Genomic DNA, 13200 nt, shown 5'->3' with positions numbered 1-13200 from the left:
CCTCCTCTGTCTTCTTGCCCTTTCAGCCAGAAAAACCTTGATCTTCTGCAGAGAAAGGAGTCCTCTTTATGAACTTCTATTTTCCATCTAATTTAGTGAATGAACGTTATGCCCTGCTCCTTTCAAGCTTTGCCTTTTTGAGGGAAAAGAGCCTTCCTCTTTCCTCCTGCAATGCCTGGCTCATGCAAAACAGATGCTTCAATTTTTACAACTATGGTTTACAGATTTCAAGAGTCTCTTTTGGAAGTCAAAATGTGGACACTTGACTCTGCCTTAGAGAATAGGGGAGGTCACCCAGGTGCAAGTACAAACCAAATACAAAAAGAATTTTCATATAAATGTGAAGTACTATTTCATGACACACATTATCTTTCTTCTCCAATCAGAGTGACACTCAGGATCCCAGCTGGTGTTGGGTTGTGAACCGGGAAGGATGTAGCCCAGGGTCTTGGCAGCCATCTTTTTTTTTTCTTGGTACAGGTGGGGTCTCACTGTGTTTCCCAGGCTGCTCTCGAATTCCTGGGCTCAAACAATTCTCCCTGCTCTGCCTCCCAAAGTGTGGGTATTACAGGCATAAGCCATCATGTCTGGCCTTTAGCAGCCATCTTGCTATGTGGGGGTGAATTGGACAGTGAAGATACATGGGCCAAATGTATTAGTCAGCTAGGGCTGCCATAACAAAGTGCAGCTTCAACAATAGACATTTATCTCTTCACAGTTCTGGAGACTGGAAATCCAAGATCAAGGTGTTGGCAGGGTTGGTTTCTCCTGAGGCCACTCTCCTTGGTTAATGGATGACCTTCTTCTTCCAGTGTCTTCACACGGTCTTCCCTCTGTGCCTGTGTTCTGATCTCTTCTTATAAGGACGCCAGTCATATTGGATTAGGACTCACCCCTAAATACTTTATTTACATTCTTTTTATTTTTTATTTTTTTGAGACAGAGTTTTGCTCTTGGTTTCCAGGCTGTAGTGCAATGGTGTGATCTTGGCTCACTGTAACCTCTGCCTCCCGGGTTCAAGCGATTCTCCTGCCTCAGCCTCCCGAGTGGCTGGGACTACAGGCACCCGCCACCATGCCTGGCTAATTTTTGCATTTTTAGTAGAGATGGGGTTTCACAACATTGGCCAGGCTTGTCTTGAACTCCTGACCTCAGGTGATCCACCTGCCTCGGCTTCCCAAAGTGTTGGGATGACAGGCATGAGCCACCACACCTGTCCTATTTTACCCTAATTACTTTTTCAAAAAAGACCCTGTCCCCAAATACAGTCACATTCTGAGATATTGAGTAGCAGGACTTCCACAAATAAATTTTGAGGGGACAAAATTTAGCCCATAACACTTTTCCAGATTTCTTTATTTCTTTTAACGATTTAATTTTAATTTACTTGTTTCTAATTTGTGTTCAAATTAGCACCATAAGGAAAGTTCATCTGTGTGCTTCCTGGCTCCCTGAGGCAACTGCAGTGAAATTGGCTCTTGCTGAATTGGCAACTGTCAGGTAATGCTGAAGAAGCCAAGATGGGGAGAGAGAAACCAGATCTTGCTTACATCAGCTGGGTCCATAACCAGCTGCACCTAAAGCCACTGCTTATTTACTTGAGCCGATAAAATCCCTATGGCTCAAGCCAGCTGGGACTGGGGTTTCAGTCGCTTGCAACTGAAAGAGTCCTAATGGGTACGCACACAGTAGCATTCTTCCCTCCTGCCCCACTTGAGGGTGCTAGAATTATTATTATTATTATTATTATTATTATTATTATTATTATTATTATTTTGAGACAAGGTCTCGCTCTGTCACCCAGGTTGGAGTGCAGTCGCACAACAATCATGGCTCACTACAACCTCAACCTCCTGGGCTCAACTGACATTCCCACCTCAGCCTCCCAAGTAGCTGGGGCCACAGGTGCGCACTACCATGCCTGGCTAATTTTCGTATTTTTTGTAGATGCGGGGTTTTGCTCTGTGGCCCAGGCTGGTCTTGAACTCCTGGCCTACCTTGGCATCCCAAAGTTCTGGGATTACAGGTGTAAATCACCCCTCCCAGCAGTTCTAGAATTATTTTTTTTCTAAGCTGAAAATAATTGCCTTTAAACATCTAAATAATTTAAATTATTGATACAAATATATAGCTGTTAATGTTTTTTATTGGTAAATACTTTCCCCCTAATGAATTGGACCTAGTTTGAGGGTATGTCTTAGTCCATTCAGGCTGCTATAAGTAAATATGATAGACAGGGTAGTGTATGAACAACAAAAACTCATTTTTCACAGTTCTGGAGGTTGGACAGTCCAAGGTGCTGATGGATTTGGTGTCTGGTGAGGGCACACTTCCTGGCTCAGTTTGTGTCTTCTCTGTGTCTTCACATGGTAAAAGGGGTGAGGGGTTTCTCTTATGTCTCTTCTTATAGCAGCACTAGTCTCATTCATGTGGGCTCCACCCTCTTGACCTAATCACCTCCCAAAGCCCCCGTCTCCTTCACAGTGGGAGTTAGGGTTTCAACTCATGAATTTTGGGAAGACGTAAAACATTCAGATCTCAGCCATGCTGTTTGATGAGTTTTGATAGAGGAACACATTCATGAAACCACTACCACATTCCCAAGCAGTCCTGTATCTCAAAGGTCATTCTTATTTCTTCATATTCTTTATGTTACTTTTCATTTTCTGAAGCCAGAACTAAGAGAGAACTTACGTTTTCTCTTTGGCATCGGTTTTTACTCTTATTTTTGGAGGTTCAGCACTAACACAATGAGAGAACGCACCCAAGGGGCAGCTTAAACCAAAGGTAAAGATAGGGAGTGAGAACAGATAACTTTTTTACTTTTATATCTTAATTAGGTATCATTTACCAAGAGCATGCTACATGTTTGGAACTGTTCCAAGTCATGATTTATCTTGTTTACTCTTGAAAATAAGCACTTGGGGTAGGCACTTTTATTTCCAAATTTTACAGATTAGGAGACTCATAAATAGAGCAATCAGCTTGATCAAAGTTAAGGAGCTCATAAGTGGGCTAAATTCGTGTTGTGGCTCAATCAGGTTCCCCCCAAATTCATATGTTGAAGTCCATAATTCCAGTACCTCAGAATGTAACTGCATTTGGAGATAAGGTCTTTAGAGGCAATTAAATTAAAATAAGGTGTTAGGGTGGGGCCCTACTCCAATAGGACTTCTGTCCTTATAAAAAGAGGGAGAGAACCAGGGGTGTATATATGAACAGAGAAAAGTTCTTGTGAGGACACTGCAAGAAGATGGCCATCTGTAATCTAAGGAGAGAGGCGTCAGGAGAATCCAATCCTGCCAACACCTTGATCTTGGACTTCCAGCCTCCAGAACTGGGAGAAAATTAATGTCTGTTGTGTAGACACTCAGTTCATGGTATTTTGTTATGGCAGCACAAGCAAACTAATACACATGGCCAAAGGGACTATGCAGGTGTGATTCTGTTACAGATCTTGAGATGAGGCATGTCTTAGGCTGTCCTTGCATTGCTGTAAAGAAATACTGGAGACTGGGTAATTTGTAAAGAAAAGAGGTTTAGGGACGGGCCTGGTGGCTCACGCCTGTAATCCCAGCACTTTGGGAGGCCAAGGTGAGCGAATCACCTGAGGTCAGGAGTTCAAGACCAGTCTGGCCAACATGGTGAAACCCTATCTCTACTAAAAATACAAAAATTAGCAGGGCATGATGGCACGCACCTGTAATCCCAATTACTTGGGAAGCTGAGGCAGAAGAATTGCTTGGACCTGGGAGACAAAGGTTGCAGTGAGCAAAGATTGTGCCCCTGCACTCCAGCCTGGGCAACAGAGCCTCTGTCTTAAAAAAAAAAAAAAAAAAAAAAAAAAAAAAAGAGGTTTAATTGGCTCACAGTTCTGCAGGCTGTACAGGAAGCATGGTACTGACATCATTTGGCTCTGGGCAGTTTCTGGGGAAGCCCAGGGAGCTTTTACACATGGCAGAAGGCTAAGTGGGAGCTTGTACTTCAATGGTGAAAGCAGGAGCAACAGAGAGAGTAGCTGGGGGAGAAGGTACCATACACTTTTAAATGCCCATATGTCTCAAGAAGTCACTATCACAAAGACAGTACCAAACTATGAGGGGTCTGCCCCTGTGATCCAAACACCTCCCTGTCCACCCTCCCCTGCCTCACCTGGCCATACCTTCAGCACTGGGGATTACAATTCAGCATGAGATTTGGGTGGGGACAGATATTCAGACTACCAGGGAGATTCTCCTGCATTATCCAGATGGCTCCCATGTAATCCCAAGGGTCCTTAATTTTAATTTTTAATTTTTATTTTTGAGACAGAGTCTCACTCTGTCACTCAGGCTGGAGTGTAGAGGCATGATCTTGGCTCACTGCAACCTCTGCCTCCCAGGTTCAAACAATTCTCATGCCTCAGCCTCCCAAGTAGCTGAGGTTACAGGAATGTACCACCATGCCTGGTTAATCTTTGTATTTTTGGTAGAAATAGGGTTTAGACATATTGGCCAGGCTGGTCTCAAACTCCTGACCTCAAGTGATCCACCCGCCTCAGTCTCATGAAGTGCTGAGATTACAGGCATGAGCCACCGCGCCCAGCACAGGGTCCTTACAAATGAAAAAGGGAGGCAGGAGAGTCAGAGTCAGAGAAGGAGACATGACAATGGAAATGTCAGAGTGACACAGCATGCGAAAGACTCCCCTGGCCTTTGCTGGCTTTGAAGATGAAAGAGAGCCAGGAGTAAGGAATGCAGCAGCCTTTAGAAGCTAGAAAAGACCAGGACAGGGACACTTCCCTGGATTCCCCAGCAGGAATACAGTTCTGCTGACACCTTGATTTTAGCCCAGTGACAATATCAGACTTCTGACCCCTGCAACTGTAAGATCATATATTTGTGTCATTTTAGCCACCAAGTTTGCAGGAGTTTGTTATAGTAGCAAAACAAGACCAATTCACATGGATTCTTTTTCACTTATAAAGAGACATTACAGTGCTAAATTTGAGAATCACTACTCTAGGAGATTGACAACTATTATAAATGTTGTTGTAGAGGAGGAATTTAATAATTAAGTGTTAGAAAGGATAAGTTGGATTGGAGTGTAAACTGGAAAAGGTGAAGATTATAGACAGAGAGATTGTGCGGTGACTCACATCTGTAATCCCAGGACTTTGGGAGGCCGAGGTGGATGGATCATGAAGTCAGCAGATTAAGACCATCCTGGCCAACATGGTGAAACCCCGTCCGTCTCTACTAAAAATACAAAAATTAGCTGAGTGTGGTGACATGCACCTATAGTCCCCGATACTTGGGAGGCTGAGGTGGGAGAATCACTTGAACCTGGAGGCAGAGGTTGTAGTGAGCCAAGATCGTGCCACTGTATTCCAGCCTGGTGACAGAGTGAGTCTCCGTCTCAGGAAAAAAAAAAAAAAAAAAAAAAAAAAGAAAAGAGAAGCTATTGTAATAGTCCAAACAAGAGAAGAAGGGTATCTGAACTTGAGCAGGGCCAAGTTAAGTTTCAGGGTAAAGGATGCATTTGGTAGTTTTAGGAGGAAGAATCAACAATGCTTGTTAAAAAATAAGATAGGGTCTTGGATGATGTAGGGAGACCCCCTGAAACTATTGCTACAGAATAAAAGATGAAATGCTCCTGATTATTGTAAATACAAAGTTGTATACAGGATTGTGTAAAGACAATTCCAGCTTGGACTGCCAGAATGAGCCAATAGCACGTGATGTACTCCCCCCTGCAGAGAGCCTATGAATGGACGTGCATTCAGGGAGGTTTCACATCACCAAGATTCCTATCCCAGAAAAGCAGATGTTCATAACTCTGGGAATAGAATATGACCCTTGTGGAGAGCCTATAAATGGATGCATGAGGGGCGCCTTTTCATATGGATAAGATAAGGCTGTAAATGCCCTCATCTTGCCACAGCTCTTCTAGGCCTCTTTAGGGTTATGACATACTCCCTTCTGAGAATTTCTGGTCTAACCGGTTGCCTAGCTTCACGTCCTGTTTCTATGGATTGTTTGTAACCAGTTTTTACTGCAACTGTTACTGCTGATTAATATCTTGTTAATCATAGGTTATGGAAAGACTGTGTTTCTGTTTTAAGGCTCTGTTAGAAATTACTGATGCACACACTATATTGTAAATTCTTACCTCTGTATACTGTACTTCTGCATACAGATGTTAAAGAATTACTTCATGCCCATGTGACCATCTCACCTCATAATCAAATGACCCTAAATCCCTCACTAACTTACCCCCGCCCTCACTAAACTTAATAATAAATGCTGGCATATCCAGTGCATTGGCGGCATCGTGGGACCAGAAGGCGGTGACCCCGCTGGACCCAGCTTTCACTATCTTGGGTGTGTCTATTATTTCTCAACCTGCCGATCCGCCTGGGAGCAAAGAAAGAGCCCCGTTGCATTGCGGGCTGCTGGTCAGATCCCGCAATAGGATAATATTCAAGTTTGTGGTTAGGAGAACTGGGTATGCTGTGGTACTAGTTTTGTTTGACATCTAAATTGAAAACTGGTGTTTAGGGGAGGGACGTTTGAGTTAGAAATAGACTTGACATCATTGGTGTAGACAAATATTGAGGCCACAGTTATGTGTGAGATCACTCAAAGACAAAAGGCAAAAGGAGGAAACAAATGGGCTGAGACTCAGGTTATCTACCTCATAGTAACTTAGTTACCTTCCAAATTGTTTTCTGCAAACAGGAAATCTTCACTTAAATTAACCATTTATAGGGAAAGAACCATTTAATGGGAATATTTGCCAATAGATCTTCAAAACTATGGGTGATCCAGGGTCTGTGTGATCAAATTTTGAAACTATTGCTACTGCTGGTATATTGAGGGGAAAAAGGAGACCATGTCTTAGTACATGAGGCATGCAGACACTTTACAGTTCTTAGTGGGGGTCATGTGGGACAGCCTGTGTATTACTATGTGAAGTTGCTGTCCCTATCTAATGAGTCAGCAAAATGGCTGTTATTTATTTAAACTTTTTTGAGAGGCAAGAGTTAATAATAATTGGAAAGCAGTACAAGTGTGAAGAACCAGCACTTGGGGGGAAAAGAATCCTCAAATGTGCCTGATCTTGTGGGTGAGTCATGGCTTCCAAAATAGGTTACATGTGTTTGAAAGCAGAAATTATGTCTTAAAAGCCTATGGATTTTCAAGCTACTCCCCTATGAACTATTTTGTGACATGGGCTCAGGTGTTTTATTCACTCATTAATGAGGAAATTTCCCAATTCCTGGTAGAATTTAATCAACAAGAGTTTTTGCAAGTCAGTCTCTTACACTGTTACTCAAACATTTTTTACCTGCTACCCTTGTGGGATAAAATGAGTGAAAAAGTACCACACACACACACATATAAAACAACAGAGTCAGAAACACCTGATTATTCTTAGTCCAAGGGCTTGTTTTATTTTGGAATACTAGAGCTTACAGTTGTGATTTTCTTATTCTTAACAGTGAAACTGCCTTTGCAAAATTATAACTGAGCGAATTATGACAGTGACAGAGATCAGACCTAACCGACTCCATCTTGCTCTTAACCTTTAAGCTGTCCTTGTTCATTTCTGGGCATAGGCTGAACTTACTTTGGGAAGGAATTCAGTTCATGGTTTGGCTCTGAAGCAAAATTGATAACAGCTCTTTCTGGAAAAGACTCCCTTCTTGCCTGGGGACCAGTCTGTCTTTGCAGGACTAACAAATTAACTACAAGATTAGAAATTGTGGTTTAGGTGTCAGACAGCCTTTGGCTCCAAGAGTCTGAACCTCCCCAAATTGCTCCTGGGGATAGCATCACTACTGCAAAACCTAAGATCAGTGCCTGGGATAGTTTGCACACCCTGCACTGGATGGACCACCACCACCCAGACAGATAATCTGACTGAATCAGTTCTGCCATCCCACCCAGCTACGGAAGACAGCAAGAAAACCTCACTTCAACCCCCTATGATTCAGTCTCCAACCCAACTAATCAGCACTCCCCACTTCCCAAGCCCCTACCCACCAAATTAATCTTTAAAAACTCCGATCCCCCTCCAGGCTGGGAGACAGAGTGAGACTCCATCTCAAAAAAACAAAAACAAAACAAACAAACAAACAAATCCTCCAATCCCCAATTTCAGTAACAATAAAACTCCAGTCTCCCTCACAGCCAGCTCTGCATGAATTACTCTTTCTCCACTGCAATTCCCCCTTCTTCTGTCTTGATAAATCAGCTCTGTCTAGGCAGTGGACAAGGTGAACCCATTGGGCAGTTACAATAGTTAGCAATTACATTTCCCACTTTGGAGGATGAAATGAAATCTGTTTTCCAATGCGTATTTTGTAGTGTACTAATTCTGTGGGATTCAGGGCTTATATAAAAAACTCTTCAGTCAAATAAGTTTGGGGAATACTGGTTTAAACAAAATTAAACTATTTCCTCAGAGTCTATGAAATGAGATTGTACCTTACATATCTCCAGGAAAAAATGGAGCTACATTTTCCAAACATATTTGACCTCAGCACCATAGTTTTTCTCCACTCTATCTTGTGGGGCTATTGTTCCATAGAAGGCTTTTCGTTTGTTTTAAACATTGATATTGAGCATCTCATGTTCATGTTTACTAATGATTCCTGGGTATTTTATCTCCTAAACAAACTTGGGAATGACTGCTCTATGTCACCAGAAAAACCTGGGAGATTACTGAACAGTAGGCGTAGTATGGCAAAGACTGCTGATTGTTCCTCAGAATCCATTCTCATCTTCTTCTTTTGATAATACCACTCCCAAATTTTAACAATGCACAGAAAAGTCTTCCTTTCAAGCCTCCTTTGTAGGAGGCAAAAACATTGAATTCTGGAGGAACCAATATGAAAAATCTCCGTGTTACAACATATTTTAAGCTTCACCTCTCCTATTTCTGTTGGCTGGAATGCAGATGTGATGGTAGGAGCCAAAGCAGCCATACTGGGATAGGAGATGAAACCTGAAGCTGTGAATGGCAGAGAAATATGATGGAAATAGTCTGGGACCCTCAAGATTATAGAGCCACCATATCTACCCTGAAGTGCTTACATAGTATTTTAGATAAAAGGGAAATGTACCTTAATCTGGTCTAAGCCATTTTTAAGTTGTGAGCCTTTGTTATAACCACTGAATTTATATCTTAACTCATCACTGGGCATGTGAATCAGGAGGAATGAGAAACACATGAGGATGTGACAGCCCTGGGCGCTGAATGCACTCAGAACAGCTGTGGTTTGCTGGTTAAGATGCTGTTGATGTGTTTTTATTTTGTGTTTACTATTATGCTGCTTTCTTATTGCCATCTACCTTGTCAACAATGAACACATTAGCTGTGATTTACCTTCCTGAAGCCATTATTATACTTATCAGGATAATTTATTTACATTATTTGATAGTTTTTTTTCTTTAGAGTTCCAGGTGGAAACTTTGACATACTGTCTTTTGCAGCAAATGAATTCTTTTTCTCAGACCAATTTTCAAAAGAAATACAGAATATCCAGGAGGTGTGACAAACCTGAATTGTCATTTCTGTCTCCATGCCACCTGTGGCAGAAGGAGGTTCAATTCAGCAAACATTTATTGGAAACCTACTGTATGCCCAGCTTTGTGCTAGATTCTGTGGTGATGACAGAAGACAAAGTCCTTGCTATTAAATAGACTACAGACTGGAGTTCTTGCCCTGCCTTTATGGGATTTTCTTGTTTGTTGGTTTTGCACAGATGTGCTACATAGGGCTCCCCTTTCCATGTGCAGTTTTACCAATATAGGACTTAATCAAAAAGTGCTGAACACCTACTGTTATGGAACGTTGCTATAGATATGACTTTATAGCTGCAAGAAACATGATCCTTTAAGACTAATTAAAAGAGCACATGTAGCAATGAGCAAACATTATAACAGTGTGAAATTAAATGCTGCTTATTTAATAGTTGCAGGCATCCAGGTGGTCAGTCTTTGCTCAATGCATGACAGATTTCTTTTCTTTTCTTTTTTTTTTTTGAGATGGAGTCTCGCTCTGTTGCCCAGGCTAGAGTGCAGTGGCGCGATCTCGGCTCACTGCAAGCTCTGCCTCCCGGGTTCACACCATTCTCCTGTCTCAGCCTCCCCAGCAGCTGGGAATACAGGTGCCCGCCACCACGTCCAGCTAACTGTTTTGTACTTTTAATAGAGACGGGGTTTCACCGTGTTAACCAGGATGGTCTCGATCTCCTGACCTCGTGATCCACCTGCCTTGGCCTCCCAAAGTGCTGGAATTACAGGCGTGAGCCACTGCCCCCAGTGACAGATTTCTAATAATCTCCATGGGAAAAATTTCTGTAGCACTCTGCCGAAAAATTAATTTCCTTATAGAGAAAAGAGGAAGAGTTAGGTGCGAGAGAAGATGAAGTGTATACAGTTGTGATGTGAATTGGAAAGGGTTTCCCCTCACACCCCCAGCTTCTGTTTTGGTGCATCGCATTTGTCATTTTCATTGTTTCCTAGGTTTGCAAAATCACAGTGTCAAAGAACCTGCTTAGAGTGTCAGAAGAGAAAGCACGGTAACCAGTTTTGATAAAGATAAATAAGCCCTTTGTCTAAATAACTTGCTTGTGTCTTCTGATGGTGCCTTTGTGATTTACTGAAATGTCTTCCCCAGCAGAAGACCCACATTTTCTAGATGAGCGAAGTCCATGTGATATATCACCTGGAGACAGAAACAATCACAGATTCTTCTCCATAGTCACTTACACCTCCTAGTCTTCTTTAGTCCCCAGGCGTCCTATGCTTTTAAGGGAATTTTTGTCATTGTTCACAGCATCACTACAGATGTGTGGAGTTCCAGTATTTAGATAGCACAGGAGCGAAAATGATGGCAGAATTTGTTGAGGCCAAAGCTAAGCCTTAATAATTGTCTTGATTGGGCATAGTGGCTCACGCCTGTAATCCCAGCACTCTGGGAGGCTGAGGTGGGAGGATTTTTTGAGTCCAGGAATTTGAGACTAGGTTGGACAACATAGTGAGACCCCCATCTCAGGAAGGAAGGAAGGAAGGAAGGAAGGAAGGAAGCAAGGAAGGAAGGGAAAGGAAAGGAAAGGAAGAAGGAAGAAGGAAGAAGGAAGGAAGGAAGGATTAGCCAGGTGTGGTGGCATGAGCCTGCAGTCCTAGCTACTCATGCAGCTGAGATGGGAGAATTGCTTGAGCCCAGGAGGTCAAGGTTGCAGTGAGCCATGATCATGCCACTGTACTCTGGCTTGAGCAAGAGGGCGAGACCCTGTCTCTAAAACAAAACAAAAAACAAACCCCAAACTGTCTTTTGTGTACCCCCAGTAGAAAGAATACTGGCAACTAAGTAGAGAAAGATAAATGGAGCATGACTGGAGGCAGAAGGTTTATGAGGGGAGGTGTGGAAAGAAAAGACTCTGAGTGCCTCCACTGTGTACTTCCCTTTTCTTCTCTTGTTTCATCCTCACTACAAAGTAGGCACAATTATTCTGTGGAAAAGAAAATTGAGATTTAGGGAGATTAAATAATTTACCCAACTGGACAGCTGGATTCAGTTTTTCATCTGTCTACAATTGTGGACAAAGAACAAATCAGAAGTGACCTGTGTGATCTAAAACATGGAGGGCATTTTCCTAAATGTCCTGTACTGTTTGTTTACAGACTCTTGGGACCTTCTCAAACAATGGACTGTAGAGTGGGAACCCATGTCATAACTGAAATAAAATTTTCTGGTGACCTAATGGATGGCAGATCACATCAGACTGTTTTTGGTTTAGGGGAAAATGTGATATTTCCTGCACACTGATGTTATGGACTGCAATTCATATGTGTCATACATGTAAGGTGACCCAGTGAGTTGTAGTCACTGTGAATATTAACACTATGTGGATGCCACCCTCAGAGAATAGCTTGTCTTTATTTTGTCAGCTCTAAGATCATGCATTAGAGGCATCCAAACCCACGGCAGAACCTCTGACTTCTCTGCATTCTTTTTAGCTGATTCATGGTGCAATTCTCCATCATCTCAGCCATTTTCGAGGCAGGAACTGGTGCAGAGAATAAAATATTTTAACACAGACATTCAAGACACCCTTAAGAGTAAGATTAGCAAGCTGACAGTTTCAATGGAGATATACATATCTGAATTGTTGCCTCGACCTTCACCGTGAAAGGTGAGCACCACACACAGCAGTAAGGGCTTTATGTCTGCAATAAGCTTTAACAGGGCAGGGCTTGTGTCCTGCAGACAAAAATTCTCAAAGGAAAACAAAAATCCTCTGAGAAAAAAATATTCCTGTAATCACAGATGGTGCGGTATATTTGCTCAACCTCAGGGTGGGAACATTCTGTTTCTCTCTGGGAGGGAATGCAGATATCTAATAATAATGAAGATGAATGAAGATTCCTGAGATTCCTTGTTTCAGGGAATAAATCCTTTGCTCCTCTTGTTCTATTTTCAGGAAATTGTCTGGGAGCAGGCTGCTTCCTGCTACAATTGCCAGTAGTGGGCAGATAGAAGGAAAGGCGAAGGCTAGGGGGAGAAAGAAACTGCTCAGCCGCCCCGCTTGCCGCATGCTTCAGAGCCGTAGAAGTATTCCAAATATGGGAAGCGAAGAGTTTCTCTTCCTTACTCTTGGTAGTGACTTAAAATCCTCTTTTCTACTTTTTCTGGGGGCGGAGAGGGTGAATGTTTGGCCTGAGAAAAATTGCAGCAGACTGGAAAAAATTTTGTTCTTTTGATTCTCAAATGGAGTGTGTTGAAGTTAGCACTGCAAATGTGTTCAAATAATAGGCACATTAGGACCTCGATGATGGAAGAGCTGAAAACAATCTGGTGGCCCCGTTCTGTGTGGGATTGAGGTTAGATGGTAGAGCATGCTGCTGGCTGTAGACTAGATTGGACTACATCTAGGCAGACCTCAGGGATTGAGGAGTGAGAGTGTGGCAGCCATGAAGGGAGACAAGGAATTTGGGTGAATTCTTGAGCAATTCAAACCCTGGTAGCTTCAAAGAGCATCAACAACTTCCCACTAACTAGCTTTGCTGGCAATTTGTTACTTCTGAGACTCAAAACCATCCACATCAACAACTTGTTGACTATGTAAGCATCACTGTATTATTTGGCCATCTTCACTAACATGACTTTACTCTCATGCTGTCTTCACTGATGTGCCTTACTATTTCA

At 42.5% G+C, this 13200-nt stretch overlaps 1 long non-coding RNA gene across 1 annotated transcript in view; it reads left to right on the top strand.

Annotated features, from left to right (window-relative positions):
* LOC117092154 overlaps positions 1-12646 on the top strand; it is a 33559-nt gene extending 20913 nt beyond the window's left edge. Inside the window, exons 2-4 of the long non-coding RNA XR_004440649.1 lie at positions 1414-1500; positions 12012-12187; positions 12476-12646. This is a non-coding gene — a long non-coding RNA (uncharacterized LOC117092154). The remainder of the gene's footprint in view (positions 1-1413; positions 1501-12011; positions 12188-12475) is intronic.
* Positions 12647-13200: the final 554 nt, after the last annotated feature.

The sequence above is a fragment of the Trachypithecus francoisi genome, unplaced genomic scaffold (genome assembly GCF_009764315.1).
Source record: "Trachypithecus francoisi isolate TF-2019V2 unplaced genomic scaffold, Tfra_2.0 Contig01440, whole genome shotgun sequence".
In the NCBI taxonomy this organism is placed as follows: domain Eukaryota; kingdom Metazoa; phylum Chordata; class Mammalia; order Primates; family Cercopithecidae; genus Trachypithecus; species Trachypithecus francoisi.
The sequence above is the reverse complement of the archived record's forward strand: the minus strand, read 5'-3'. Positions and strand labels throughout refer to the sequence as shown.